The sequence below is a fragment of the Lytechinus pictus genome, chromosome 8 (assembly GCF_037042905.1).
Source record: "Lytechinus pictus isolate F3 Inbred chromosome 8, Lp3.0, whole genome shotgun sequence".
NCBI classification, from domain to species: Eukaryota; Metazoa; Echinodermata; class Echinoidea; order Temnopleuroida; family Toxopneustidae; genus Lytechinus; species Lytechinus pictus.
The window spans coordinates 36,129,725-36,142,555 of record NC_087252.1 but is presented as its reverse complement, the minus strand read 5'-3'; positions in this window follow the sequence as shown (position 1 = coordinate 36,142,555).

Below are 12,831 nucleotides of genomic sequence, written 5' to 3'. Positions count from 1 at the left end.
TTGTATTTCTAATCCTTCCCACAGCTTATATTTGAAATTATTATTTTAATACGATGTAAAATATTTAATGTGCTTGATGTAACCCAAAACTTATCCATAAGTCGGTCACTGCTGCTCAAAAATTAAAGTAAAATTTCATGATATCAGTATCATTGCATAGAAGAGGAAATGATTCTTTCATAATACGTTTACTTAAAGAATTGCATATAAGTGAACCTTTTGATATAAAACAATCTCGAAAATAATCGGTTTCTTCTGAAAATAAATCTTCTTTTTGCACTTTATTTTTTGTTGAGATCATGATAAGTATGATTTGAAATTTCAAATTACAATAAGCAGCTTGAGTACAAGAGTACTTTAATTTGATTGGTCAAACAGACCGCACACCCACCTGATTCCCAACCATTGGGTCCTCCCCAAGGTCACACTCACCATTTGGTAATATCTTCAAATTACGTTATGAAACCCTATCCAGCCAATCAGAATTCTGGATTTCATGCTTCTCCAAAATTTGGGAAATCTCGTCTTCTACCTTGTTGATAATGGTGTAATCTTGTCCCCATTAAAAGGTGCTTCATATCAGGAAATACATTGTGGAAAACTATGTAATTTCAGTTTTGTCGTCTTATCTTTGAGGCGCGAAATCCCACCCTTGTCAATTTCATAATTCGTAAAAGAAACCAGATTATGATAAGTCAGCTTTAACAAACAGTTTGAGGTCTGAATACAATTTGACAAATATGAAATAAAAACAAAATTATACTCTGTCTTATGGTGCAATGGTAATTAATTTGACTTAAGGATAAGGTATATAGGTAAATTTTTAGGAAAAGAAAATCTTATGAATTACGAGATTTGGCAGGGAGGATTCGACCATGAGGGGATTTGGATAACTTTGGTATAGTTGCTCATTTATACCATAGGAACCTACGATCTTAGTGGTTACTTTGGTTACGATATGTGTGTTTTATGAATGTTGTCAGCACTGACTAAATTGTCAGTGCTGAGAACTTAAGTGAATCTCGTTGTTTTGATTGACAAAGGTGCACTGTTTTATGAGTATTGTAATGGAAGCTGTCGGACAAAGACAGCTTGTCAGTGCGGACAACTTTCGTGACACGTGCACCATATCCCCATGCCCTAAAAATTGAACATTCTGTGCATTTCTTTGAATCATTAACAATAATCTAATAAAAAATTAATGTGAGCATGAAACTAAAGCATTAGACGTTTTAAGTTTCGATCTTAAAACTGCATATTCTTTTTCATTTCGTTTCATCTCATTTATTTATTTCACCACGGTTAGTAAGAGCCCATTCAGCATAGGAAACCTTGATACCATATACAATATTCAATGCACAAAATAATTTTAGTTTGAATAAAAAAAAATAACAAAGTAATTTTAACATAATTATCAATATTACAAGAATACAAACAACTGAAAAGTATGAATGAACATTACAGAGTGCAAGTAGGATATCAAGTATTAAAAGCACATAGAGACGTGATGTTATCACTGTGATATGCGTTATGTTACTACATGGAATCATAAATGTTTCATTTTTCCATACATGTGTAAATGATGTGTCTCCATTATGATGAAATAAGTTGCGGCAATAAATAACTAATCAATTGTAAATCCAATTGTTTTAGTTCTTGGTAGAATTTTTTTTTAAACTCTTTAAGAGCCATTGGCAGCTATGCGTGCCCTTAGCCCTCTAGTGCCATTGGCACGTATACGTGCCCAAATATATTTTTTTTGTTTAACCAATTTTACAGCCAGAAAATCAACACCATATTCTGTGTTTTTAATGTTGTTATACTGGCAATTAATTCACAATTCATTTTATCATATAAAAAATAGTTGTTTACATAGACATTTTTTGAGTAAAATTGTATTTTTGCATCATTATTTTGAAGAGTTGATTTCGGATATTGCCGCGATCTGAATCAAGATTTCCCCTATAGACACGTGTGATATAACGGTTGTGTGTAGCAATACACATACTTCTATGGGCAGAGCAAAGGCGAATGTGCGAAGGCATTCAGCTCGGAATTGACCAATGACAGAGCGGTACGATGTTCCTCACCCAACACTACTTGCCCATTCGCTATTGTTACATGAATATTCATGAGCTATCGATCGGGTCTTTTGCAGGCCCGTATGGTAGTATTCTTGTGTCAAGGCTTTTTCTGCCTGCAAATGTGCACGGTTTGGGAGATATATATATTTTTTTTTTGGGGGGGGGGGTGGGGGAGGGGGCGGGGGAAAGGTCTTATACTTTGTTTTTAGCATTCTCACAAAAATGTTCTCGTTATAAATATATGAGTAAAGAAGGCTGTCATTTCCAACTCTCGTCTGCGCACTGCAATAATCACACTCATTATTTATTTATTCATTTATTATTGTTATCATTATTATCATTATTAGTATTACTATTATCATAATCATTATTATCATTATTTTTATTGTTATTATTATCATTATTCTTCACCTTCTTTTTATTATTATTAATGTTATTGCCATCAGAATTATCATCATCATCATCATGATTATTATTCAAAAATAATTGTTGTAATCATATCAATTGCATTCCTTCTGCAGCCAAACTCTCTCTTCATAAACTTAAGATCAGGTAAAAAACGGTTCATATTCGTTTGTGTTTTTATAGCCCAAATCATTAAAAAAATTATTGTTATGCTTATCAATATCATATTCAAACTTTTCAAAAAAAGATGAATCGTTCAATATTTTCCTCGAATTAAATAGGAAGAAGCAGAAAAATAAATGTAATAATTAAAACGGCCGATAATACCGCTTTATTCGTCTCAAGATTTTTTTTTTTCAAGGTGGATGTTTTTCCTTTGCTAAATCAAACCATTGGTCAGAGAAAAAGTAAACAGAGTTTATAAAGTGATATCAGATGTTTTTAGGAAAAGAAAGAAAGGAATACATTAACAAAACCGATTAGACCGACCTGTTAGTTGCTGCATCATTGACGTCACTATCAAGGGGATTTTAAATCGACTTTAGAGAGTAGAAATGGAAATGATAATGATGATAACGGGTTGAATATTACAATTCTTTATACCACGCATATTATTGTACACTATGTTATCTGAACAAATTATTTCTTTTACCATGGATAGTGCTACGAGCTGGGGAGGCTCTGGGCGGATGCAGGATTTTTCTGTAGGGGGGCAAATTGTTTTCTCTTTACCTGGGTCACCCATAAGAAATCAATACCGGAACCTTTGAAAGTATTCAAAAGTCAAATCAAAAGACACTCGTGAGCCCCGATTTCTATGAACATCCTGTGCTAAATTACTCTTCTTTTAGATAATAGGTCAGGAGGGAGCGCGGATTAGAGATTCCTCATGAAAGAGAGTCTGGGCATCTATTGTTCATGACTTGGTGGCATGAACAAAAGAATGTACTCACGTAGAATGTTAACAGGTGGCTACTTTGGTCAGACCAGTAATACAGAACAAATAGGCCTATTTTATTTTTGAAAATTTGTATTGATTTTTTTGTTTGTAACTGATCTGCATTCCCTCTTCTTTGATTCACAAAAAAATGTAAACTTTTTTTTCTTACTTCTGTGCACTTTGCCAAGAACGCCCATATTATTTTGTGGGATTTTATACCCCAAACTTGTAAGTATTGAATCTGTCCGACCCCTCTTTATCTATATTTCAATATATCATCTTTAGTTCTTTTATATTTTGTCTCCTTCTGACTGGCAATAACTTTGTTTTTTACACTACGATTAAAAAAAATTACAGAGTCTTATTTTGAAGACTACACGAATGAAAGGGTATGGTTGGCTGCACTTTGAAGATACATGGCACTAATATATTATTGTGTGTGTTTGCGTGTGGATCGCAGCTGTGCTGTGATTGGTCACTTGATCGACGACAATGCCTTTATACATACTCTCTCGTACTTCAGAGGAAATAACTTGAATAGCAAAATAGTATTTCATTCAAAAGAGCATCATGCATCATTTCATGTGTAGAAAGTTTTATTATACAACGTACGGGTAAAAAATTATGACCGTTTTAAAATCAGTCGCTGCTCACGTTTCGTTCAATTTAGGATTCCATCGAATACCCCTGGCAGTCAAGGGGTATTCGTATTGGCACAGTAAGAGTTAAAATAAACCTATTTTCATGTAATAAAATACAAAAGAACAAGTTGGAATATGATAGCATCAGCCCATCTAATGAATATTCATAAAGACATGCCTTGAACTGTTTCACCGGAACAATGCAATCCTCTAAAATTCAATAACTCTGTTATTTGTTATCCGATTTTGATCGAATTTTCAGCATTTTCCTTTGTAAATTTTACTATATTTATTTAGATATTAATATTTTCAGCCCGGACTATCCCTTTAACGATACTAATTTACTGGGCTTATCTGAACAAGGAGCTGTTGAAAGCTCCTTGATCTGAAGAAGTAATATTCCTAATCCATGTTTATGTGATAGTTGTCAGACGTGCATCACTGATTTTATATGAATTTGTTGCTATATATAACGTCGATTAACTCCTTGTTATTACCGGAACTCAATACTAGCCTTTTGCAAGATAAACCGGCTCAGTTTCGATGAAGGCCGATGTACTTTACTAAATCAGAAAATGGTGGGTTCCATTTTTGTTCTGGGGTTATGACCTTATCAGAGTACTCGCTACCGAAACTGTCAATAACTATTATTCCATGCATTATTTATTCTCTTTACATGCATGCCGATTTCTTTGCAAATAATTTGAAAACAAACCTGACTATAAGCTGAATTCAAAACACTGATGTTAGATCCACTACTGTGCAATGGGGAGGAGAAGCAATTTTAATCTTTACTTTGTCCTATATCTGCTCATGAAGAACCAAAAACTATTTTGTTATTGTTACCATTAGTTATTTATTTTTTGAGGGTAGGTGGTCCTTAAGATTGTAGAGTTAATACTTACTACAAAAGAAAGCTGTTAGGATCTGCACAAAAATAATCAACATATCTTTCTCACATTGATCATCTTTTCATCGCCCCAAAATGTATAAGATATATGAAATGAATGCTATACAAATAGATATTTGAATGTATATACATTATTGCAAAACAATAACCATTTCCCTTTACCATATTTTAAACACTATTAAGGGCCCTGTGAACGATTTTTTTTAGTGGCGGTGCAGACATGGGCTGAAATCTCTCCTCAAAGGTGGGAATGGACTTAATTGAGCTTTACATTGTATACGCACACACATGCAAGGGCACCCTCACTTATACACACACACACACACGCACACATAAATATATATATATATATATATATATGGAGTGCGTCGCAGAAAAGGGTAACCGGGATTCCAATGTCTTTTTAGTTTAATTGCAAATTAATTATGATATTTCATTTACATAATCATATAATTCAATTATGCTTCTTTATTGTTATACCTACATGTAGTATGAGACGAACACTTTACGCATTAATGAGCAAGGCGTGTTTAATCTGTCTTAATTTCAAAACCCGGCTGGGCGGAAAAGTTGGACAAGATGGGTTCGTGATCCTGGTGATACGACGACCGTGCATATTCGACGATTGGCTCATTATCATTTCTGTTGTATTTTTTGTTAGGCTTCTCTGATCCCTGAAATGAGAGGGGATTCAGATTCACGCGTAAGTTTCTGCGCAAATCGTTTTTGATATGCCTCAATTACTGTGTTTACACGCTGCATAAAAAAAGCCGATTCTTCATCGGCTCGCGGTTGTGAATCGGCTTTTTTTGCGTGTAAACGCGATTAACTTGCATCGGCTCTCGGTTCAAAATCGGCAATTTTGCACCACCAAAGTAGTAGGTTCAGAACCACGAGCCGATGCAGAATCGGCTTTGTTACTACGTGTAAAAAGAAAGCAGATTCTGCATCGGCAATTGGCGCGTATTTCATTTACTTTACCATTATGACGTACTTCAAAGCGCACGGATCAAGCGTTGTCTTTATTATGACGTATATTGTTGGTGCGCGTATCATTTCAGGTTTTTGCCACGCGAGCCGATTCTGCATCGCGAGCTGTAACAACGTGTAAAGGCGGTGCAAGATAAACCAAAAGCCGAGTCTGCATCGGCTTTTGGTTCTGAACCAAAAGCCGATCTTGCGTGAACGATTGGGTAAGCTGTTGGTTTTAAAACAAAGGTGAGATTTCACTAATGCCATGAGTATCAAATTTATAGTAAAAACATATCTAATAATTGTGAAATCTATCTCTGAAAACGATTTTCCTTTTTTGTGGGACGCACTGTATATATATTATATATATATATATATATATATATATATATATATATATATATATATATATATATATATAGTGTGATGATAAGTTTACTTCTACCAATCGCTGTTGAGTTGTGAATATTAAACATAATGAGATGAGGCGAGGCCAACTCAACAGATGACGCAGGACACCATTATTTGCTTCAGCTTTCGTCTTTTAATTGAGACTTCGTCAGAAGCGTCTGAAAAATATAAGGAGATACAACATCCAAGTTTGTTTTGCACATCAATGAATTATCACCAAGTTGAATATATTCCATAATGACAAATTAATGAATGAACAGATAAATAAATTAATGAATAATAAATAATTAATTCAATTAAAATAATAATGATATAAATGAAGAAGACATACCTGTAATTACAGACTACTGTGATAGTTAAGTATGACCGTATCCTATATCGTTCTTTAGGAAAGTGGCAAAAATTGCACAATGAAAACATTGGTTGCTAGGTGGTGAAAGCGCAAAGCGCATTGGTAACGCGCATATAAGTTATGTCACAATGAATATGAATATTCATGATATTAGATATCGTAAGCTGGAGGATGATGACGAAAACATTGTTTCTTACAAGCATAGTAATTAAATCTTTATGAAACGGTATAAATGTTGAAATCAAATTGAGTAATCAATTCAAAATCAAATTGATGTATATATATATATATATATGTATATATAATATTATATATAGGTAAGTAAGTAAGTAGTGGTATACTGCAATATCTATTAGTGCTCGACTGTGTAGGAGCTGAGTATAAATAATTTATTGGTTGGATTGCTTAACTAAGCTATAGTCGTACAGACTGTTTCACCCTAAGGCTCATCAGCGACTGATTAGTATGAAGAACACAATTTATTGAGACAGAATAAAGTATACAGAGCATGTGCATTAGGGTATAACATTGGGTTAACATTGTTGTGCGCCTTTATGAATTGGCCCATGTTATCCATGCGGCTGTACCTTATTTTTAGGGTGTTTCTGTTGCAGACTTTATGGAGTTCATGTTCCTTGGGGAAGTGTTGGTCCACCAGGGCCAGGGCCCTGAACGAAGCCGGCCACAATACTACCCTCACCTACAACCCCAAGAACAACACGGATCCAAGGCAAGGCCACACCAACAGGAAAGGAAAAGAACGATAACCTGGTTCAACCCGCCATATAGCCAAAATGTCAACACAAACATCGGGAAAAGATTTCTGGCCCTGGTGGACCAACACCCCCCAAGGAACATGAACTCCATAAAATCTGCAACAGAAACACCCTAAAGATAAGCTACAGCTGCATGGATAACATGGGCAAATCCATAAAGGCACACAACAACAAAGTATCGAATACAGAAAAAAGCCGAGAAACCGAAAAGTGCAACTGCCGGAAAACAGAAGACTGCCCTCTACCAGGAAAATGCACAACAAAAAACGTGATCTACGAAGCCAAAGTTACCACCCCCACGACGAAAAATCCTACATCGGACTGACCGCCACCACATTCAAAACCCAACATGCATCTCACAAAGCATCATTTACAGATAAAGAGAAGAGGCACAGCACCGAGCTCAGTAAGCACATTTGGAAACTGAAAGATGAGGGCACACCCCACAAGATAACCTGGAGAATCGTACGTCATGCACAACCCTACTCTCCACTCACAAAACGCTGCAACCTCTGCCTATGTGATAAATACTTCATCATCACCACAAACAAAAACAACAATTTGAACTCTCGAACTGAACTCATATCTACATGTAGACATAAGAAAAAGTTCCTCCTTACTGGATATGGATAGCCCCACCAGCCCCCCCCCCCCCCTCACTTGTAACCATGTAGTAATGACCCCTAGGTACCACTTATGTAATAAACAATACACATGTAACCCTTCAGTGACCCCTTCAACATACTTAATAGAAATACATGCTCTGTCAACCCAATGTTATACCCTAATGCACATGCTCTGTATACTTTATTCTGTCTCAATAAATTGTTTTTATCATACTAATCAGTCGCTGATGAGCCATAGGGTGAAACAGTCTGTACGACTAACGTAGTTAAGCAATCCAACCAATAAATTATTAATATTATACATATATATATATATATACATATATACATGTATATATATATATATATATATATATATATACATATATACAGTCACCTTTTAGCTTTATTCTTATAAAGAACAAAAATATTAATAGTGCCAGCGCGAAGACAGCGAGTTAATTTTTTTTTTAGTTAGATAATAAAATCTGATCAAATGGGTGAGATGCATAAACAAGTACGAATTGCTTTTCCTATGCTTTTGATGATCATGTGATTGATTCCGTATGCATAGAAATGAGCGAGCAAATGCTTTTGCTATTATGTTCAAGCAATCACTAACTGTCTGCTAGTATTTCCTTGACGATTAAGCTATTGCTAAAACGCTTTTGCGTTTAAGAATATTCACCTTCCCGCAACTTGCACTCAAGAAACAAATCACAATTAATAGTTCCTGCCACCAATACCCAGTCTCATGGTTCACGATCATTTTATTCCGCATCCACTCAGCTCTGGAACAATCACCACAAAGTATAAAACAAGCAGATTAAACAGAGAAATTCAAATCCATGTTACCTACTTTTTTGTTACAGGACAAGTCCACCCCAACAAAATGTTGATTTAGATAAAAAGAGAAACATATGATATCTGAAATATTTAATTTTCTCCTCATTGTACTGTGAAACAAAGTTTTATTTCTCCATGAACTTGTGGAATTACCATTCTTTAACATGTGATGGTTAAATGAAGTTGGTCATTATTGTGTAATCTGTAAAAATTAAAATATTGTATAATTCAAACCAAAAAAAACAAACGAAATAGTGAGTAAGGGACATCATCGATTCTCTCATTTGCATTGTACATACAACTATTTTGTGAAAAATAAGCGAAATGTTAATATGTCATAACTTTTTTATTTTAAATCGAATTTTGATGACATTTTCAGCGTTTTGCTTGTTTGATTTTCCTCTATCGATTCAAATAAACATAGTCTGGGGTGGACTTGACCTTTAAATAGCCTTTCCCTTCGCATGTGAAGCCCATCAACTGTCTACAGTCTACTGTAAACTATATATTCAATTACTTTATTTTTTTTGCTGAAATTCCCTCTCTCTTTCTATTTTTTTCCAAAGCGCTTAGAGACATGTTTTGTGATAAGCACTATACAAATAATGTTAATCATTATTATTAAGCACTTTTTTGTCAAGCTCTGTCAGAGCAGGTTGCGCACTTGCTTGATCAGGGCGCTCATACTTTTTAATCATGTCAATGCACCCGAGAGAAAACCCCATACCGTAGCCAACATGTACATATGTTTTCCCCTAATAAGTTGAATTAAAATGCCAAATATATATAGATCTAAAAAAGAAAGAAAGAAAGAAACAAATAAGTTTGACACCACGTCCGAGGAAAAGAAGTTATATGAAATAAGCGCTTATTTGCACTGCCCATGGACATATAAACAGATGGACGATTAACGCGAGCATTTATTTGATCCAATGATAGTCACCGTCACCTGGTTATTCGCATCTTTATGAGAACATACATATGTTGTAACAATAGCAATTACCATGACTACCTAGGGTATCTGATCACTCAAAGACGGAACGGTTTCCCCGGTCTTGATTTTTGTTGGCTGATACCCTGTTTCAGCATGTGCTTTTCAGTCAACATGCTTCATATTATATGGAGCAGCAAACTTGAGAAGCAGACGATATTTGTAATATAAAACATGATATTATTCGATCCTCTAACTACCGCTCACACATAAGGATTTCAATAACATTGAGAGATACACGATATATACATGACGTGTGCCACGTATATCTGGAATATTATGGAGAAACTTGGGAAAATTGAATTTTAAATGGTAAACAATCAATCACAATATTGCCTTTATATTAAAATATGCAGACATTTCCCCAAATAAAACACATGGAACTAAGATTACCAAATGTAAACGAAAACTGCACATCGATTTTCCATTATAATCATTGATTTGGTATCAACTGCGCGTATAATTTGTGAAATATAAATGTCCAATCACAAACAACTTCAGTCGCTTCTCACGGTGACGATCATAGGACCAAAGAAGACTAGTATGGAGAGAGTGTTATTCAGATGACAATTACAATCACATGTTAGTGAATTCATTATCTAAGCGATGAAAGTCCATCTCTTCATAGGTCCATGCACTGCCACACCTTTGCGTTCAAGTTCAGCCTTTTCTGTGAGCCGTGTTCACACCAGTGTGACGTCGCTGTCGATCAAACAACTCGCAATTGCTTTCCGAAGTCAAGAAAAGGTTTCAAATACTAGCAAAAGGTTATGCATATACAGTAAAACAATCGCTGAAGCATGATCTTTTGCTTGGCTAGCTATTGCTTGTGCTTGAAGCAATTGTTGTCAATACTTTTTTATGGCAAAAGGAAGCTTCTGAAAACTGCTTATCTAATAAGAGAGAGCTAATTGGAGTAAATTAGAGAGTCAAAAGGGGCATAAGCTTTCGATCCTAGCATAATCTTCGTCGGAGGCAAAATGACAAACATATAAAGTGGAACAACCATAATATAGACCACAGACAAGCTACAGCAACACTAGAAACAAGGAGACAAAAGGGCCATTAGTGAGTAGAGAAGACCAATCAGGTTAGTGAAGGGGATGAAAGAAAAGGAGTAGGCAGACACAAAGGGAAGTTAGTGTAAGTAAGGCCAGTAAAAGACCTCAAGCCAAGAGGTATTAAGATAATGAGGCAGGCAACATCTAACAGGATCTGGAACAAAACAGTGATAGAGGGTATGATGAAGAGATGAATAACAAGAGAATTAGTGAGAGGTGGGTCAAACAGGTTACAAAGAAAGGCCTAATGTACTGGTGCATTTGACCCAAATGTCGCACATGCCGAGTCACCCATCATTCAAACTGATAAGCAGATTCCACTTATACTGTCAAAAAGTATCTGACCAGGTAAATATTTTCAGGAATACATTTTAGTTACTTTGTGTCCGTAAAAAGAGAGTCCAAGTAAAATATTGACATTCAGATGATAACACTTTTGACCAGCTCGGAGTTACATCATGGGCAAGTTTGTACAATGGATATCATTTCTTTTTTTCTTTAAACTATTTTTCCTATTTATCCCATTTTACTTTCCCATTTTATAATGTTGTATATTTGTACATTTATACAATCGAATGAATTTCCAAATTTCATCAATTTTTCTCAATTGCTTAATATAAATTATTTCTTCAACTCGCTATAGGGGATCCACACTCTACAAGCAATGCTTTTTAATGGATTCCCTCATTTCCATACACGCTTAATACAATTTTATACAAGTTTTTATTATATAATTATGCTGAGGTAAAATTTATCTTGTACTCATACTTTGATTTTATCTGTATTTGATTTATATTTGTCATGGAAAAGAAAATAAACCTCTTGAATCTTGAATGGACCTTACCTTCTTTCATTAGGATATATAAATTTCAACGCAAGATGTTACTTAATATAGCCCGACATAGCAGGATGCACAAACGTCATAGAAAAAGTGACTAGAATAGCATATCAATGAACGCTTGTTCAAAGCACATGTCTTTGTTGCATTTTTACTTTGAATACATTAGCACGTTGCCATTACTATGTACTTGGCCGGCCGTTAATGAACACACTGCTGCTTTCCAGAAGATCTAAGGATAGCACATATGAAGAGGTCCATTTTTCATCAAACTTAATTTTTATGTCTCAATGTATAGATTTTTAGTAGCTCTATAAAGATGATACCAACGAAAAGTTGAAAAAGTGATCTAAAATCGCAAAGAAAAACTACTGTTTTTTCAAAAGGAGTAGGTCCATTTCAGTTTAGTTGCAAAAGGGGTTAGGTCAACACTGATTTTTTTTGGAAAAGAATATCATAGAAAACATGAAGACAGGTAGATTTATTCTATACCCTATTTCATTTTCTCATGGAAGGGTATCATGAAAATTCAGTTTCGCATAAGAATTTTGCAATATGGGAGAATTAAAAAAAAAAATCTTGGAGTGGGCCTAACCCCTTTTGCAACAAAATTCTTCTGAAGAACTCATTTATCAAAAGGGGTTAGGTCCATAGTAAATTGTATTGTTTTCTGTCTCTAACCCTCTAAATTTTTAGTCACTCTGATGATACGAAAGAAAATATGAAATTCAAATGAAAACGTGAATGAAAGTGGCAAAGAAAAATATTTTTTTAATTAAAAGAGATTGGATTCATTTCAGTTTACTTTAAAAATGGGTTAGGTCCACATTTATGATATTTTCAAAAATATATAGAAAAAATTGAAGACATGTAGATCTCTTTATACCCAATTTTATGTTCACATGATAAGGTAGTACATCATGACAATTTAGTTTCTCAAAAGAATATTGCAATAAGTGAGAATAAAAAAAGATGGTTTTTCTCGGAATGGTCCAAAGT